The sequence below is a fragment of the Malus sylvestris genome, chromosome 7 (genome assembly GCF_916048215.2).
Source record: "Malus sylvestris chromosome 7, drMalSylv7.2, whole genome shotgun sequence".
NCBI lineage: Eukaryota > Viridiplantae > Streptophyta > Magnoliopsida > Rosales > Rosaceae > Malus > Malus sylvestris.
This window is the reverse complement of record NC_062266.1, coordinates 15108075-15122969: the sequence shown is the minus strand read 5'-3', so window position 1 is coordinate 15122969 and position 14895 is coordinate 15108075.

Sequence of the window (14895 nt, the reverse complement as noted above, 5' to 3'; positions counted from 1 at the left end):
AGTGCCAGTGTTTTTATTTACTTGTCTTTTTCTTCATTTTGTGGCTATCCTTTCTTTGTCCTTTACCATTTATTTTCATGAAGACCACGTGAACTTCCCGCTGGCCTTTTGGAATTGTCTCCGTAGAGCACTGCTTTGTCATCTTTTCCTTATGCACATTTTGAGTATTACCAAATAATTTTGGTTTTGATGATTAAGCACAAAGTTTTTAAAGGTTTTTCATTAGTTTCTCCTTTAATTAAATCAAGAACGTTTAGTTTGGAAAAAAGAAAATTCATGGAATGATTACTGTTGGAACCAAATATGCGCATTTCCGTGAGCGCGCATTTCCGTGAGCAGCGGTTGAGCACAAATCCATGTAATCCTAAGCAATCTACAAAACAATGAAACAACTATAAGCACACCTTAGGCCAAGAGAGTGTGCCGGCCAAAGGCTCTCCGACGGTCAAGCTAGTGAATGAATTTTAGACTCAAGAAACGGGGCAATAAAATTCAAGTGTCTAGATTGCGTTATCGTAGATGAACCTAGATTGGTGTATTTGTACCATGGGACAAATACCTTTTTAGGATTGAATCCTCGTTCTATACCGGAAGAATCCTAGAAGATATCTAGTAAGTAGATACTGCATTCTCTTTGGAGTGTGATTACTTGCGGTGCGCGTCTATCCCTAGGTTGTAGCGAATCCAAGACTTATAAGATTTGATTGTGTCCTATCCGGATCAAATCGCTTGTCTTGCGGAACAAGCACGGTCATCCACCAAAGTCGGTTGGACTCCACCTAGTGCTTCAGAGTAGATTGATGGTGGCACCTTGCTCCGTCTGATAGAGCTCCACCTGGAGCTGTGAGTCCATGATCGAACTTTTACGGTAACAGTATTCGGATCAGCTTTACTTCGGCCCTGGAAAATCATGGTCCCACAATTATCAAAATTTGAAATTCAAAACATTCTTCCTTTTTCACATCATACGTCCTTTATTTCATCACGTCATCTGATCATAAATCATATGATGCAGTGTCTTAATCAAAACATACATTATTCACATTTCCTAATATAACTCTCCCCTCCTCTGTCCTTCGCGCTCCCTCGACCAAAAAAATCTAAACGTTACACCGAGAGAGAGAGAGAGAGAGAGAGAGAGAGAGAGAGAGACTCACGCTTTACTTACACTCGCTAAGGTTTCAGAATTCGCATTTGTCATTATCTTATCGATCACCTGCAACGCTCTGCAGGGATAAGGTCCGTTTTCTTCCTTACGTTTTGTTTGTTTCCCAGGAAAATCTACCTAGAAAATGTAGTGTTTTTTATGCTCCACTTTTAGGTACTCAATGCAGTGATTTATTTGTAATTCTATTTAATTTTATGGAGTGATATTGTCATTTGATTCCATTTATTTATAATTATGTAGCTTTGCAGGAATAAAAGGGAACATTGAACGGAAATTTGTGAAGTCCAGACTTTTGTATTTGGATTTCCTTATCAATATTGTAATTGTGTCACACATGCTCCAATTAGTTTTTAGAATATTTCCTTAAGGGTTCTTGCTACTAGGAATAAGTGTTCAAGGCTGTGGCATTTCACCTCAAAGGTTTGTTTATACATATGCATTTCACATTAACTTACTGATGCATTTCAACTAGTGACATTGTCTCGTCAGAATTTCTCATTGTTATCCAGCTAGTTGGGCACACAATTGAACACAGCCCATATGGGCTGACTGACACCCTTTATACGGGATTGAGTTTTTCACCATTGATATGGTCAGATTGCTTTTACATTTGACAAGTGTCTTTTGTGTCATTGGATGCTGAAACAAACATTTTCTTTTATTAGGATTATGTAGGTTTCATTTGTTTCTTGACTGAGATAGGAAAATTTTGAGAGCTTTATTCTTTCATCTCCATCTCAAATCCCCAAGGAGCACCAAGCATTTTTTTTCTGGGTAATGTTCTTTATTGAATATTTATAAATCTATCTTTGAAATTGCTTGCTTAAATCTTTTTTAATATGCTCATTTGTTTTGGGTAGGAAGTTCACATTTTTTTTTAAATAGTGTTTTTAGCTTTGAGTTGCCTCTTGTGTTCTTCATTGAAACCCCAGCAACAAAACCATGTTCATGCATCAAACACCCAATCATTGCATATTAGGGTAGCATTGTCTTCATGACTTTGTTTTAACTTGGTGGTCAAGTTCTTCAAGTTTCAAATCTTTAAACCGGTCCATTTTTGGATTTTCATCAGTTTCTTCCTTCAACTGTTTGACCGGAGAAACTGACTAATCATTGAATCCAGATTGCACACTATCATCATTATCATATCATGTGCATTTTTTGGTGTTGGTCTCGGTGCCACAAAGTGAAGTGTTCAAAAGGAGCTGCCATCTTATGAAGACTAGAGAGAACTCCATTTTTGTGCCACAAGGTGAAAAGCTTAGGAAGAGCTGCCACTTTGTGAAGACCGAAAAAATTCTCAACTCGTGCAAAGTAAGGTTGCACAAAGTTAAAGCTGCTCTGTAGACTAGGTCTAGAAATTGAGCTTTGCATGGTACTTTGTAAGAACTTTATTTGTACCAGTGGATTGGACTCAGTGGTGAGTCCCCAGTTTTTTTACCCGAATATGGGTTATTCCAGTGAAAATTTTCTTGTGTTCTTTGTCTCTTAAACTTGTTCACATATCTTATTTACTAGCATATGTTTCATGCATCATATGGGTTGTTATTGATATGTGTTTGCGTCTAAGTTTATGCTGCATATTATGAGCAATGAACTGAATTGTTGTTGACTAGAATAACTTGTAGTGAACTAAGTTTGATTCGTAGATTTGCGTTTGATTAACTGACGAATATGTACTTAGTTGACTAGTCAATCCAGCATACTTTAATTCATAATTGCTTTGTCATTGCTGTCTGCATAATGAACTAATATGTGAATGTGTTCAAGTTTGAGATTTGATGTTCTGAAACTGATCTGGGCAGACTCTAACTAGTTGGACATACTAGTCAATTAGGATTTGTTCTTTGATGTGAAAATTATGTTGACACTCAAATTAACCCTCTTTTTATCAATTGTAGCAAGTATGTAAGTAGGGATCGTTCTAGGCCGGGGATTAGGAGGGATTGCAAAATCACTTGGACTTGACTCAAAAACGTAAAAACAAGTTTAAAACACTAACTAGACTCAAAGAATGTAAAACTAAACTTTAAAACACTAAAACAAACCAAAAGACTCAAAACAGCAAATAAACACTCAAAACTGCCTTAAAACCACTTTCTGGGCAGTTTTGGACACTAGGGAAGAATTTGGACGAAAATTGGTTTAAACTTGACTCAAGACACCTAAAAACACAAACTAAATGGGTTTCTAACTAATATGACACTTAAAACTAAAGGGGGATTGATTTTGGACGAATTTTGAAAACAAAACAAAACTTTGTAAATTGAAAAGACTCTAAAACGAATTTGGTTTAAATGGATGGATGGAAGGCTAGCTAAGGGGTTCATCTCCACACATGTCACACGTGCATATAAAACGATCTCTAATTGTTTTTCAATAAACCATGAATTCCCAACGCCCCAAGTTAATTAGGTCCGCTTAAATTAACCTTCAGATTTTCCTAATGTTATTGAATTGGATGATTGCATACGACAACCCAAAGCATTCCCCACAAGTCCCCTACATGATTGCATAATAGAGATACAAGCAAGAATCATTAAGTTCTATGAAAACCATAAGCATTGACGAAGCACTTGTTACTATGATTGCATGAAACTTATGCCAAGAATTTACTTAACACGATTGTGATCAACAACCTTTACTACTTGTGAATATAAGTTCATAACGATTAGGTGAAATTCCCTTATATCCTAGCATCAAATTCATGCATGCAAACTAAGTGTCGACCCTCAATCAACATACAAGAATAAGTTTTAATTCACATCGATAAGCAAATTGAAATCACAACTTATGAAACGCAATTAGAAGTAATCAAATCATATAGCAAGCATAAACATGGTTTCGAATCCCCCCCTAGCCAAGGGGGGTTTAGTTCCTCATACTCGCAAATAAACAAAGATAAATAAATTTAAACATTAAAACAAAGATAGAAAACACCTAGAAACGCTCCACAATCCAAGCTCCTTGAATGGCATGCACGGCTCCAAGTTGTCTTCCTTCTTCTCCTTGCAAACTCATGGCACACAAGGTATGTTTGGGTGAATGGTGTAGTGAAAATATGGTAGAGGATGGTGACTAAATGGTGCAGCAAAAGATGGTATTTATAGGCTGAAATTCGCAGCCCCTATGTAGCAAAGGAAAAGGATTTAAAGGCCTAATTTGTATAGGATAATAACACACAATCCTTGAAGGAAAAGGCTAAGGCTTTTAGAGACCAAGGGGGAAAGGAATAATCAGGTTTCTAGAAGTTCTAGAAAGGTTTGGGGCGTCACTTTTGTAGGACAAGGGATAAGGTCTTCTAGAAAGGTTGTTTTGTGGTTGATTTCTAGAAAAACAAGGGATAAGGTATGGCACCTTTGTAGGAGTGGATAAGGGCTTCTAAAAACCAATTTTAATGTGTCCTAATCTAGTTAGAAACCCTCCTAAGTGGCTGAAATGTGGATAGTTTAGGATTAGGATAAGATAGGATAGGATAAGGTTTGTTTGGATAAGATAAGCTAAGATAAGGTTATGGATGAGGTTTTGGATAAGATTCCTTCTCTTGAGCTGATTCTTTGACTTTAACTCTTCTTCTTCACATAGGAAACCTTGCTTGAGTAGGAAACTTCATGTGTCTAGGAATCCATCTTCAATTAGGACTCCTACATTGATTAGGAATCCTTCTTTATTTAGGAATCCTTCATTTAAGCCCTTTCCTACTTCAACTAGGAAACTTTGTATCTTCAATTCTTCAACTTCAAAACACATTCCTAGCTTCATCAATCCTTCAAATTCGTCCATCCCTTGTGCTACATATGCATGAACTCCATTCTAGCCCAATTTTGCTCCAAAATGCTCCAAATTGCTTCCTTTTGCTCACTTTGTCTCTAAAACCTGAAAACACATGAAAATAGCTTAAAAGACTAATTTAACTAAGAAAACACAACATAAATGCATAAGAACTAACTAACTAAGGCGCAAAAATATGCTCCTATCATTCTTGCAATTGCACTTTATATCACTGACGAACTTGTGACTATTTGACTAGCTCATTTGACTAGTCTACTGTGCAAAGTTGAATTTTTATTTGTAGAGTATTCTGCCGCCTGGTACCAAATTACAAAATTGGAACAAGTATGTGTTCTGTTGTGCTTTGAAGCCTTTGATTATTGCCATTTGTGCTTATTTGTTTACTATTTGGAAGAGATTAGAAGTTCATAATTTATGGTTCATCGTAAAGTTTCATAATTCATTATTGTAATTAGAGTTATACTATGATATAGAATGAAAATTTTTGGTATATGAGATAGATTGCTAAAGAAAAGTGTATCTGTTATATAATGTACAATACACGATTTTTTTCAAAGAAATTAATTACTCAGAATTCCTACAGGACTAAAGAAGCTTTAGAACAAACCAAATAGTCTGCATTGGATTCGAATGTACTTATTAGTTTGAGTTACTCATAGTTTTCTATAGTTTCAAATGTCATTTGATCTAATCATGTAGGTTTTTGAATCTAAAGACAATGTAATATGCCCAAATTCGTGCATACCAATCAATTTGGGTTTGATTTTTGAACACGTTAGTCAAATGTTATATAAATTGTTTTTGGTCATTTGAAAGCCGCTGAAACAATCCCAAACAGGCATACATTTTGAGAATGTAGTATGTTTTGACATTTTTTTCTTTCTCATAATTGAAGGATTTGAAACTCTGCTAGTTTAGCTGTGAGTTCTTCTCACGGGAATCTTACAGTTACAGAGTTTGTTGCCATTTTCAGTGGTAGGTACCTCACTATATTCAATCTGCAAGGCAGTAATCAGTTTGCGCATATGGAAACAAAGTTTAAATCTTTGTTGCAGGAGCTGTAGGTATTTAACTAGTTCTACTTATATGGTAATCTGGATTGTAGAGTTTTTATTTTTGGTCATTCATCACTTTAATATATCTGAAATCCGAAAATATGGTATGAAGTTGGAGCGCCTGATGTCGAAAGGGGTGCAATGTTTCTAAAAATCAAACAAGAGTGTATAGAGGTACTTAGGAGTATTTCAATTGATAGCTTGGCAAACTCGGAACAACGATTGAAAAAGCAGTTGTATTTTTCTTGTTGCGAAACATGTAATTTTATTATCACTTTATTTTTAGCCTCTATGACCATTACATTTGTAACAGCTTCAAGGTCATGCCATTGTTCTGCTGGGATTGTGGAATCTGATAGATACACCAATAGAGGAACAAAATAAGTTGCATAATGTAACTAGTCATATAGCTGCTTCAGAATCTGAAATCACTGAGCCTGACGTGCTGTCTACAGAATTTCTATATCATGTGAGTGTTTTAATTTCAGTTTCATTTTAGAGCCGAAAATATTTGTTATGCGCTCATTTGATCTCAAATATACTTTGCTAACTTTATAGACTTTCTTCTACAGGTTGAGGTAGAAGTGTCAAAGTTGCAGTAACTCAAATCAAGTAAGCTAAAAGAGATTATTCAGAAAAAGAAGCTGGAACTGGATGAGATATGCAAGCGGTCTCACAGGGTTACAGAAACCTTTTGTTCAATGGAATCCTCAATTCAAGCTGTAGAGTCTGATAATTCTTTCTATTGGTTTCATCCCTCATATTGTCTATCTATTCCTTACTGCAATTTATAGCTGCCATCCAATTAATGGTTACGTTTATCACACTAAGAGACTTGATAGCTTTATTGAGAGCTTGGTGATGGCACATTGACTGTATATTTTTGATGTGTAAAACTGCCATTTCTTGTGTAGGTCTTACCATTTGACCAACAGCAATAACAAAGCCTTATCCCACTAAGTGAAAAATATATCAAGAATGGGATTCAAACCCATGCCCTTTCGGACCAGTACTGAAACTGGTGCCTTAGAACAACAAAGTCTTACCATTTGACCATTCATAGAAAATTCAAATGTCCTCTCATTAGCAGTTTTAGCACTTTGCGAGAAATTTGGACCCTGCATGCCTGTTCGAACAGATTGATCTCCAAATCAGTAGGGTTCAAGAGGAAGCTTTAAGCATGAAAGAAATACTAGAAAAGGTTAAGAAGTGGTTGGTTGCGTGTCAAGAAGAATGTTGGCAAGAGGAGTAATACAAGGTGAACAATCTATTCTTTCTGGAACAAATTGTTGTTTCCATCCATTATATTTATATTGCCATTTCTATTTCAGTATGTCAAAGTTATGTCTAATTTTACCATATATTTATCCCGTGGCAACTTCTTTGCATACATTGAGGTTATAACAAGGGAATTTCGCTGAAAGATTCAGGATATAATGATGACTGTGAATGCATTACATAGGTCTTCTTAAGTATTCAGGGCAGTAATATTGGAAACCTTGTTAAACTTTAGTTCTAGTATCAACCTACAACGTAAACAATTAGAAGAACAAAGCTGAATAATCTCACATAAGAAAAGCACTAAAATGGCATAGAGAAACACTAAATATTTCATTTAACAAAACGTCTAAATCTCACCACCTTCCAGTAAGAAGTGGGTTTTATAACCATTTTGTAATTTACATCTAGAAAGTAAAAGAGAACATAACTAAAGTGACAGAAAACTGAAATCACATAATGAAAATATTATGATCAGCAAAAAAAAAAAAACGTCTTGGAAGTAATATGCCAATGTGTGTTAAAACACCCTCTTTATTCCAGCAAATAAATTTATCTTTCGATAATGTATTGTGCTCCATACCAAATGCATCTTTTTATTTCATGTCCTGCATCGTTCTACCTTTCCCGAAGAAAACTCGTCCTCGAGTTTTGTTTGTAAAAACTTAATTCCAAATCACAAAGTATTACAGTCATTCTGCCTTGTCATACTTTGTTTTCTTTTTCAAATTTACAAATAGATCATTTGCATAGAATATACAAAGGTTGGCCATCTCTTGAACTCAAACTATAGTATTATGATAAGGATAAAATGCATTAGTATTTAATACCTTTAACAAATCAATCCTTTCACTCAACCTCTTGTTGGTGGATGCATTTTTAAAATCCACCAAACCAGGATCATGCAATTGAAACTTGGCATAAGTTTCTACCACTTCTGTCAAAACGATTGTGATCATTTGTTTTCTTGTATGTCCAATTTTGAACTCCATTACAAGATTGTTGTCATCATGAAAGTTTTTGATAAGCTTCAAATAGAAGTCTTGATGAACCACTCTAAACTGTAAAGAAAACTCTTGGCCACCAGTACCCAAATTAATTATAGGCTCATCAACGCATCAAACACAAAATCATAACGACATATTCCACACCAATTTTCACAAGAACTACCTGGACAACTATCGAACTTTGGAGGAAGATAAAAATTTATGAAGTTGTTACTTGAAAATTCTAAAGCAACCATTTCTTAGTTAATGGCAATAGCGACATGCTTTCGTAAAATGTTAATATCGTTTTGAGAAATAATGGACTAGAAAACCACTTGAAGATTTGGAAACTAGACTGGAAAGGCTTTAAATACATGGCATGAAGGTTGAATAATTCTGAATGAACACAACCTTGCCCGCACTAGAATTGATATTATTTTTGCAACACCATTGACACTGTGATGTTTTGCTGATATCTGCTCACACAAAAATCCACTTGATTCACAGTTTGTTTCGTTGAAAACTAGACACCTAGAGCATCCCAGTGATGTATAACTCTCTAATTAAAAGTAAAGGAAACTGAGTCAGATTTGACGATCAACAAAGATTATGTGCCAGTCCTAAGACCGTCTCAAGCTCTGATAACTAAATGATCCAGGGCGCAACGTGGTGAGAAAATAAAAATTAAATAAAATGATAGGTATATAGGGTCCACTATGTCCAAGTGCAAGGAGAGACTTGAAAACCCTATAAACTTGAGTTCTAGTACTAACCTACGACGTAGACAACTAGAAGAACAAAAGCTGAAATAATCTCACATAGACAACTAAAAGAACAAAACTAAAACAATCTCATAAGAGAAAGGCACTAAACTGGCATAGAGAAACGCTTTGAATATTTCATTCAACAAAAACGTCAAAATCTTACCACCTTCTAGAGAAACGCTCTGAGTTCTATTTTGTAACTTTTTCAGAAAATAAAAAGAACCTAATTAAAATGACAGAAAACTGAAATTACATAAAGGTAGTATTATGATCAGCCAAAAAATGTACTGGAAGTCCTCCATAATAAATGCATCTTTTTATTTCATGTTCTGCATCACCATGTCTACGAAATGAAGATTTATGTTTGAATTAGCCTAATTTTGATTCTAGTCTGATGAAATATTCTGTTTCTGTTCTATTTTGAAATTTTAAGGGAACTTTAACGAAAAGCACCTGATACTGTTCACTTTAACGAAAAACCACATTTTTACACTAAAAAGTCAATCCTGGTACTATTCACTTTACCCTTTATTTTGTCCTTATGATTAAAACTCAAAGTTTTCAAGCCCTTTTCATTAGTTTTCCTTTAAAACAAAGTGTTATATTTCTCGAAAGATAAAAAATGTTATACGTCTATGTAGTGCATTTGTGATCAAAGTTTTTCCAAGGTGTAAACTTCAAAATCTTGTGTTTAGGAGTAAATTCTCTTAGCAACAGGCCCGCTCTTGGCCCAATGCAGGTTGGGCGACTATTTGAGGCCCAAAATAATTGGGGGCATCAAAATAATTAGGGTGGTATATTCATATATGTTTTCATAAGAGTATAATTTTACAAAATTTGGTTAAAATATTAAGAAGTTTAACTAGAATTGGTGGTCATTGTTGTCCAAAATTAATGAGGACGTCTTGAGTTCGAAACACTATGTGTATTTATTTAGTTTTCAATTTTAACAAATTTCTTTTCATACAAGTATAGATTTATAAAATTTGGTAATAATAAAAAACTTTAACCATAAGAGGTGGCTTATGCTGTTTAAAATTAACAAGGAAGCCTTCGGTAACACTTTATGTGTTTTTCTTTTAACTTTTTTATTTTTACAAATTTCTTTTCATATGAGTATAAATTTATAAGAGTAAATTACATTTTACTCTCTCAAGTTTGGGTGCAATTGCAACCTTATACAACATTTTTAAAACATTTCAATCTCATACATTTAGTTATATTTTATTTCAATTTCATACAACATTAGAAAATTTGTTAAATAAGTTGTTAAGTGATGAGTGGTAACAATGAATTTCACATTTGTGCTGACTTGGATGCCAAATATGTGCCACGTGGACAAAAAGCAAATTAAAAAGTATTAATTGATTAAAAATTGGATTTCAATTATAAGTTACAACAAACAAATTTATTAATTTAGTTTAAAAATTCCTGAAAGGAAAAACGAAAATTCCTACTTTCCTATCTTCCCCTACCTTCTCTCTTCCAGTCTTTCACTCGCCCTAATTCCCCATCGCTACCTCTTTTCCCATTCCTTTTCTTCCACATGAGATTGACGGAAACATAAGCTCTATCAAAATCCAACAGCAACAACAGAAGTTTCCCCAAAATCCAGTCAACGGTGATCTCACATCTCATCTTATTTTGTTTGATAGAGAGACAAACAGACGTATGTTGGTTATTTTTGGGTAGAAGAGGAGGTCTGCGTGGGGACCTCTAGATTTGACTTTGTGCATCTAGAATTTGAAAATTGACAACCTAGACGGCTTCCTAGTTTGACACACCCCGACCTAAAATGTTCAACTAGACTCCAAATCGAGTTGTGCTGGTTCACACTCGGAGGGTGACGAAACCATAAAGTGTAGTGATGTAAAAAATGTAAATAAATTTAAACCTAAAAGTGTCTAAATATAAGAGTGCGCTGGTGAGCAGGAATGAACCCATTTCGCATGTGATGACAAAGCATAAATAAAGTGTAGTAAAGTAGGATGAGAATTATACCATCGAAGGTAACCACCTATACCAAGATTTGTCAACAATCCTCGTTGATACAAAAGTTCAGCTGCTAAAACCTTGAGGGGTGAAAAACAAGGGTGAGTGGGCCTAAAAATAAAGTTTTGTAAAAACCTTTTCGAAAACATTATAACCCCTCGCCGTAAAACAAGTATAATTTCCAAAATATACATACTACGTATAGTAAGAAAATACTTACTGTAGCCTGCAATATCTCAAGAATTCAATACAGCACAATATCTCGTAAATAAGCGCATGATGTCCATAATCACATAATCTCCCATAAATGTGGTCCATTAGTCACGGTTTCCTTTGCCAAAAACTGGGGAATTGCTTCCCAGACGTCTAACCGCCTCCACACCCTACCAAAGCAAGTTTTAAACCCTAAGATCATTCACAGTTACCAAGGCCGTGTACAGCAGATTTTCATTGGGAAAGTCTCGAGTTCATACAGAGGTCGAGGGTCCTCGAGTTTGGGGTTCCTACACGGTTCATGTCCTCATTTCAGGGCCTAAAAATGTGTGATGGTGGTCAGAGAACTCTTGGAGTGGCGATGATGGTGTGTGTAGTTACTCTGCGCTTGCAGCGCTTGCAGGGTGAGAAGGCTGAAAAGAGGTAAAGGGTGGTGAAGCAAATGACAGAGAAAGAAAAGTATGGTGAAGGTGTGGGCTTGCCGTCGTGGTGAGTGGTGCCTCGCCTCCCGGCTGTTCAATGTTGCAAACAGATGAGAGAGTTAAGGGAGAAAGAAAAGTCGGGAGAAGAGAAAGAGCTGAAAGGGAAAGGTGAGGTGGCAGTCATCGAGTGGAGGAGTAAAATGAGGGAGGTTTGAAAAATGAGAGAGAATGCGTCCTGAGAGATAAGGAGGCGCAAGAGAGGTGAAAGAATGGGACGTGGACCCCACATGTCTCATAAAACAATACAAAATATCTCTAAATGTGAAATTACCAATTTGCCTTCAGTATACGATATTTTGTAAAATTTTAACTGTAACTCCAATTTCGATTCATCTTTGAGAATATGATAAAATAATAACTAATACACATCATGAAAAGACGGTCAACAAAAATCAACAATCTAGCCTTTAAGGGCATTTTCGTCAATTCACTCTTTTAAAATCAATAAAATCATAAAATTAGGGACGGGTTGTCACAATCTACCCATCTTAAAAAAAATTCGGCCCTGAAATTTGAAATACGTTGCTATACATAAATTACTCCGAAAGATAGATAGAAAATACATAAAGAAGAAATCGAGCTAGAGCGGTTGCATAAAAGAGAATGTTATTCCGTCGCAATCAGATTGCAATGATTCCTCTTTCATGCCTCCAAACTCAAACTTTCCTCCTCCTTCAATACAATACTAAAATATAAAATCTGTTATGAAAACTTAAAGTTAAAAATAGATATATAGTAACATATCGTCAAAATACATATATAATATAATGTAGAATTGAGATAGTTGTACGCACTCGTAGCGTCACGTACTCTGAGAATAAGTGCAGTATTCTTTGGGTCAAGCCCAAACAATAAATAATAAACTAACGTAAATGGCCTAATTGTCCACTTGCTTAACAAATCCAACAAATAAGTTATCAATATTACGATTTGCAGCCCACAATACCGACAACTCATTGTTGTCTCAATAAGCAAATGATAAATTCCCGAGGGTAAAATATTACCATCTTGCCCCTTATTGGGATATACACAGACATCAACTGATCAAAGCCTCAATCGTGCTCACGCACTACCTTTTCAGGCGACATCGTCAATAGCACATAATTTCTTACATCGTAATCTTGATTATTCGAATACCTTTTCGCAATACTCTTCTATCAATCATGTATTGTGCATAGAATCTCTATACCAAGGCTCAAACAATACCATAACCAAACGAAAATAATAATTATTGTTGTACGCAACATAAGCATAGATAGGTGTCTAACATAATAGGCTAAAACTGTAAAACATACAAAAGCAATATGTTCTCTAAGGTCCAGATAGTTCATTCATATTGGCCGTTAGTCTAAGGGTGAAATTGAAGGAAAAAATTTGTCCTAGCTAAGAACAAGTATGAACATTTGAATACATATGCAAGCTATTAACACTTTAAAGTAGACATGCATTCAAAAACAATTCATAAAACCCATGACTTTCAAAGCCTAGTATATGGTAAACCAATAAACTCTTTAACAACATTAAAGAGAAGTAAAGATTTAGAGTTTCTTTACCCTTGAAGCTCATCCTTGTTTACACAAGGGATTCACCCAAGTGGAGGGCCTTCAAGTCACCTCCAAGCTCCTTGAATCCTCCTTGTGTTTTCCTCCCTTTAGTGCTCCTTTGAAGATTTGAGGAAATGAGGATATGTTCTCCAAAACACCAAAAGTTTGATGTCTCTAAGTCTCTTCACCAAGGATGTATTTTGTGAAGATAATATGGATGACTTAGGGAAGAAGAGATTGCTAGATATCCCTCCCCTTAGTGGCCGGCCTCTTGGAAGAAAAAGAGAGAAAATGTTTCACCCAATTTCATCAAGAAAACCCTAATGAGAAATAAAGCTATAAAGTTGATTTTATACTTCATTTCAAGTGAGTGGCAAACTTGTAATTAAGCCAAGTTTGCTACCCTCACCATTATGGCCGGCCTTACCTTTGTTATTGGGCTAATTGCCCTTTTTTTTTTAGTTGTCATACAACTTAAACATAATGGGCCTTGTGGACCAAAACGCTTTTGAGCCCCGAAGCCCAAAACCAACTTAAAAGCCCAATACGAACTTTTCGTAAAATTAATTAACTAATTATTTAATCTTGACCATTCTTCAATTAAACCATTTAATTGCTTATCCATTTCATTTAATTTCCTCACATACATCTTTACTCGGTGTACGATCCATTAGGTTCCAATTAGCGAGGTAGTGGGCGATTGTTACTCTTAACGATCGATTGTGAAATTGAAACCACATTTCAATTCTCCCTTAATGATTAGTGTTTGCTAATCATTTAGGGCTTCCACAAACCATGAGTGACACCTAGCAGTATGTCATGGTTACCCAAGCTAAGTAGAATTGGTTAGAGAACCTATCCAGTTGCAACTACAATGCAATACGGTCCTTCTCTAATACAATACTCTTAATCACATTGTTTGAGTGATAGTTTGTTTCATGTCTACTATCCAATGTGATACATCTCTATATGATTCCCTTGAATATGATTTGGAACAAACTTCCTAAGTCATATTCATATGCTTTGGCCAAAGACTTTAGAATCATATCTTAGAGTATTCTCCTTCCACCATGGAAGGTTAGAGATCCCTTGTTGTGCATTCATATGCCTACATGACTAGATAGCTTGACCCCAACAATGCCGTGGACACTCCGATGGAATGCCGTTTGACATGATCAAAGATCAAGGACCTAACCATTAGACATCTATGATGCCTCAGGTCAAAGGACTACTTTGTATATTGCAACTTTAGAGTTCTTACATGACATGTATGTTCGAACTCTCTTTTGATCGTTGTTCAATGTACTCGATTACTCTTTCGAGCACCTATGTGTTTGTCTTAGTGTCCAACACCAAATGACTTGAGACTAGTCATACTCACGCTTGAGTCAACATAACACATACTAACCTTAACGGATTGTCAATGCCCAATTGGCAATCCTATGGCTAGGAACGTTTTAGGAATGAACATAAGAGAATGGTCTCGATAATCTAACTCACTTAGATCACTTGTCTCTTAGATCAAATACATTCCTTGGATTCACTTATTGCTTAAACACATGATACAATAAATAGTGATTAACAATAAGCTTTGCCCTTCATTAAACATATAAAAGTTTAA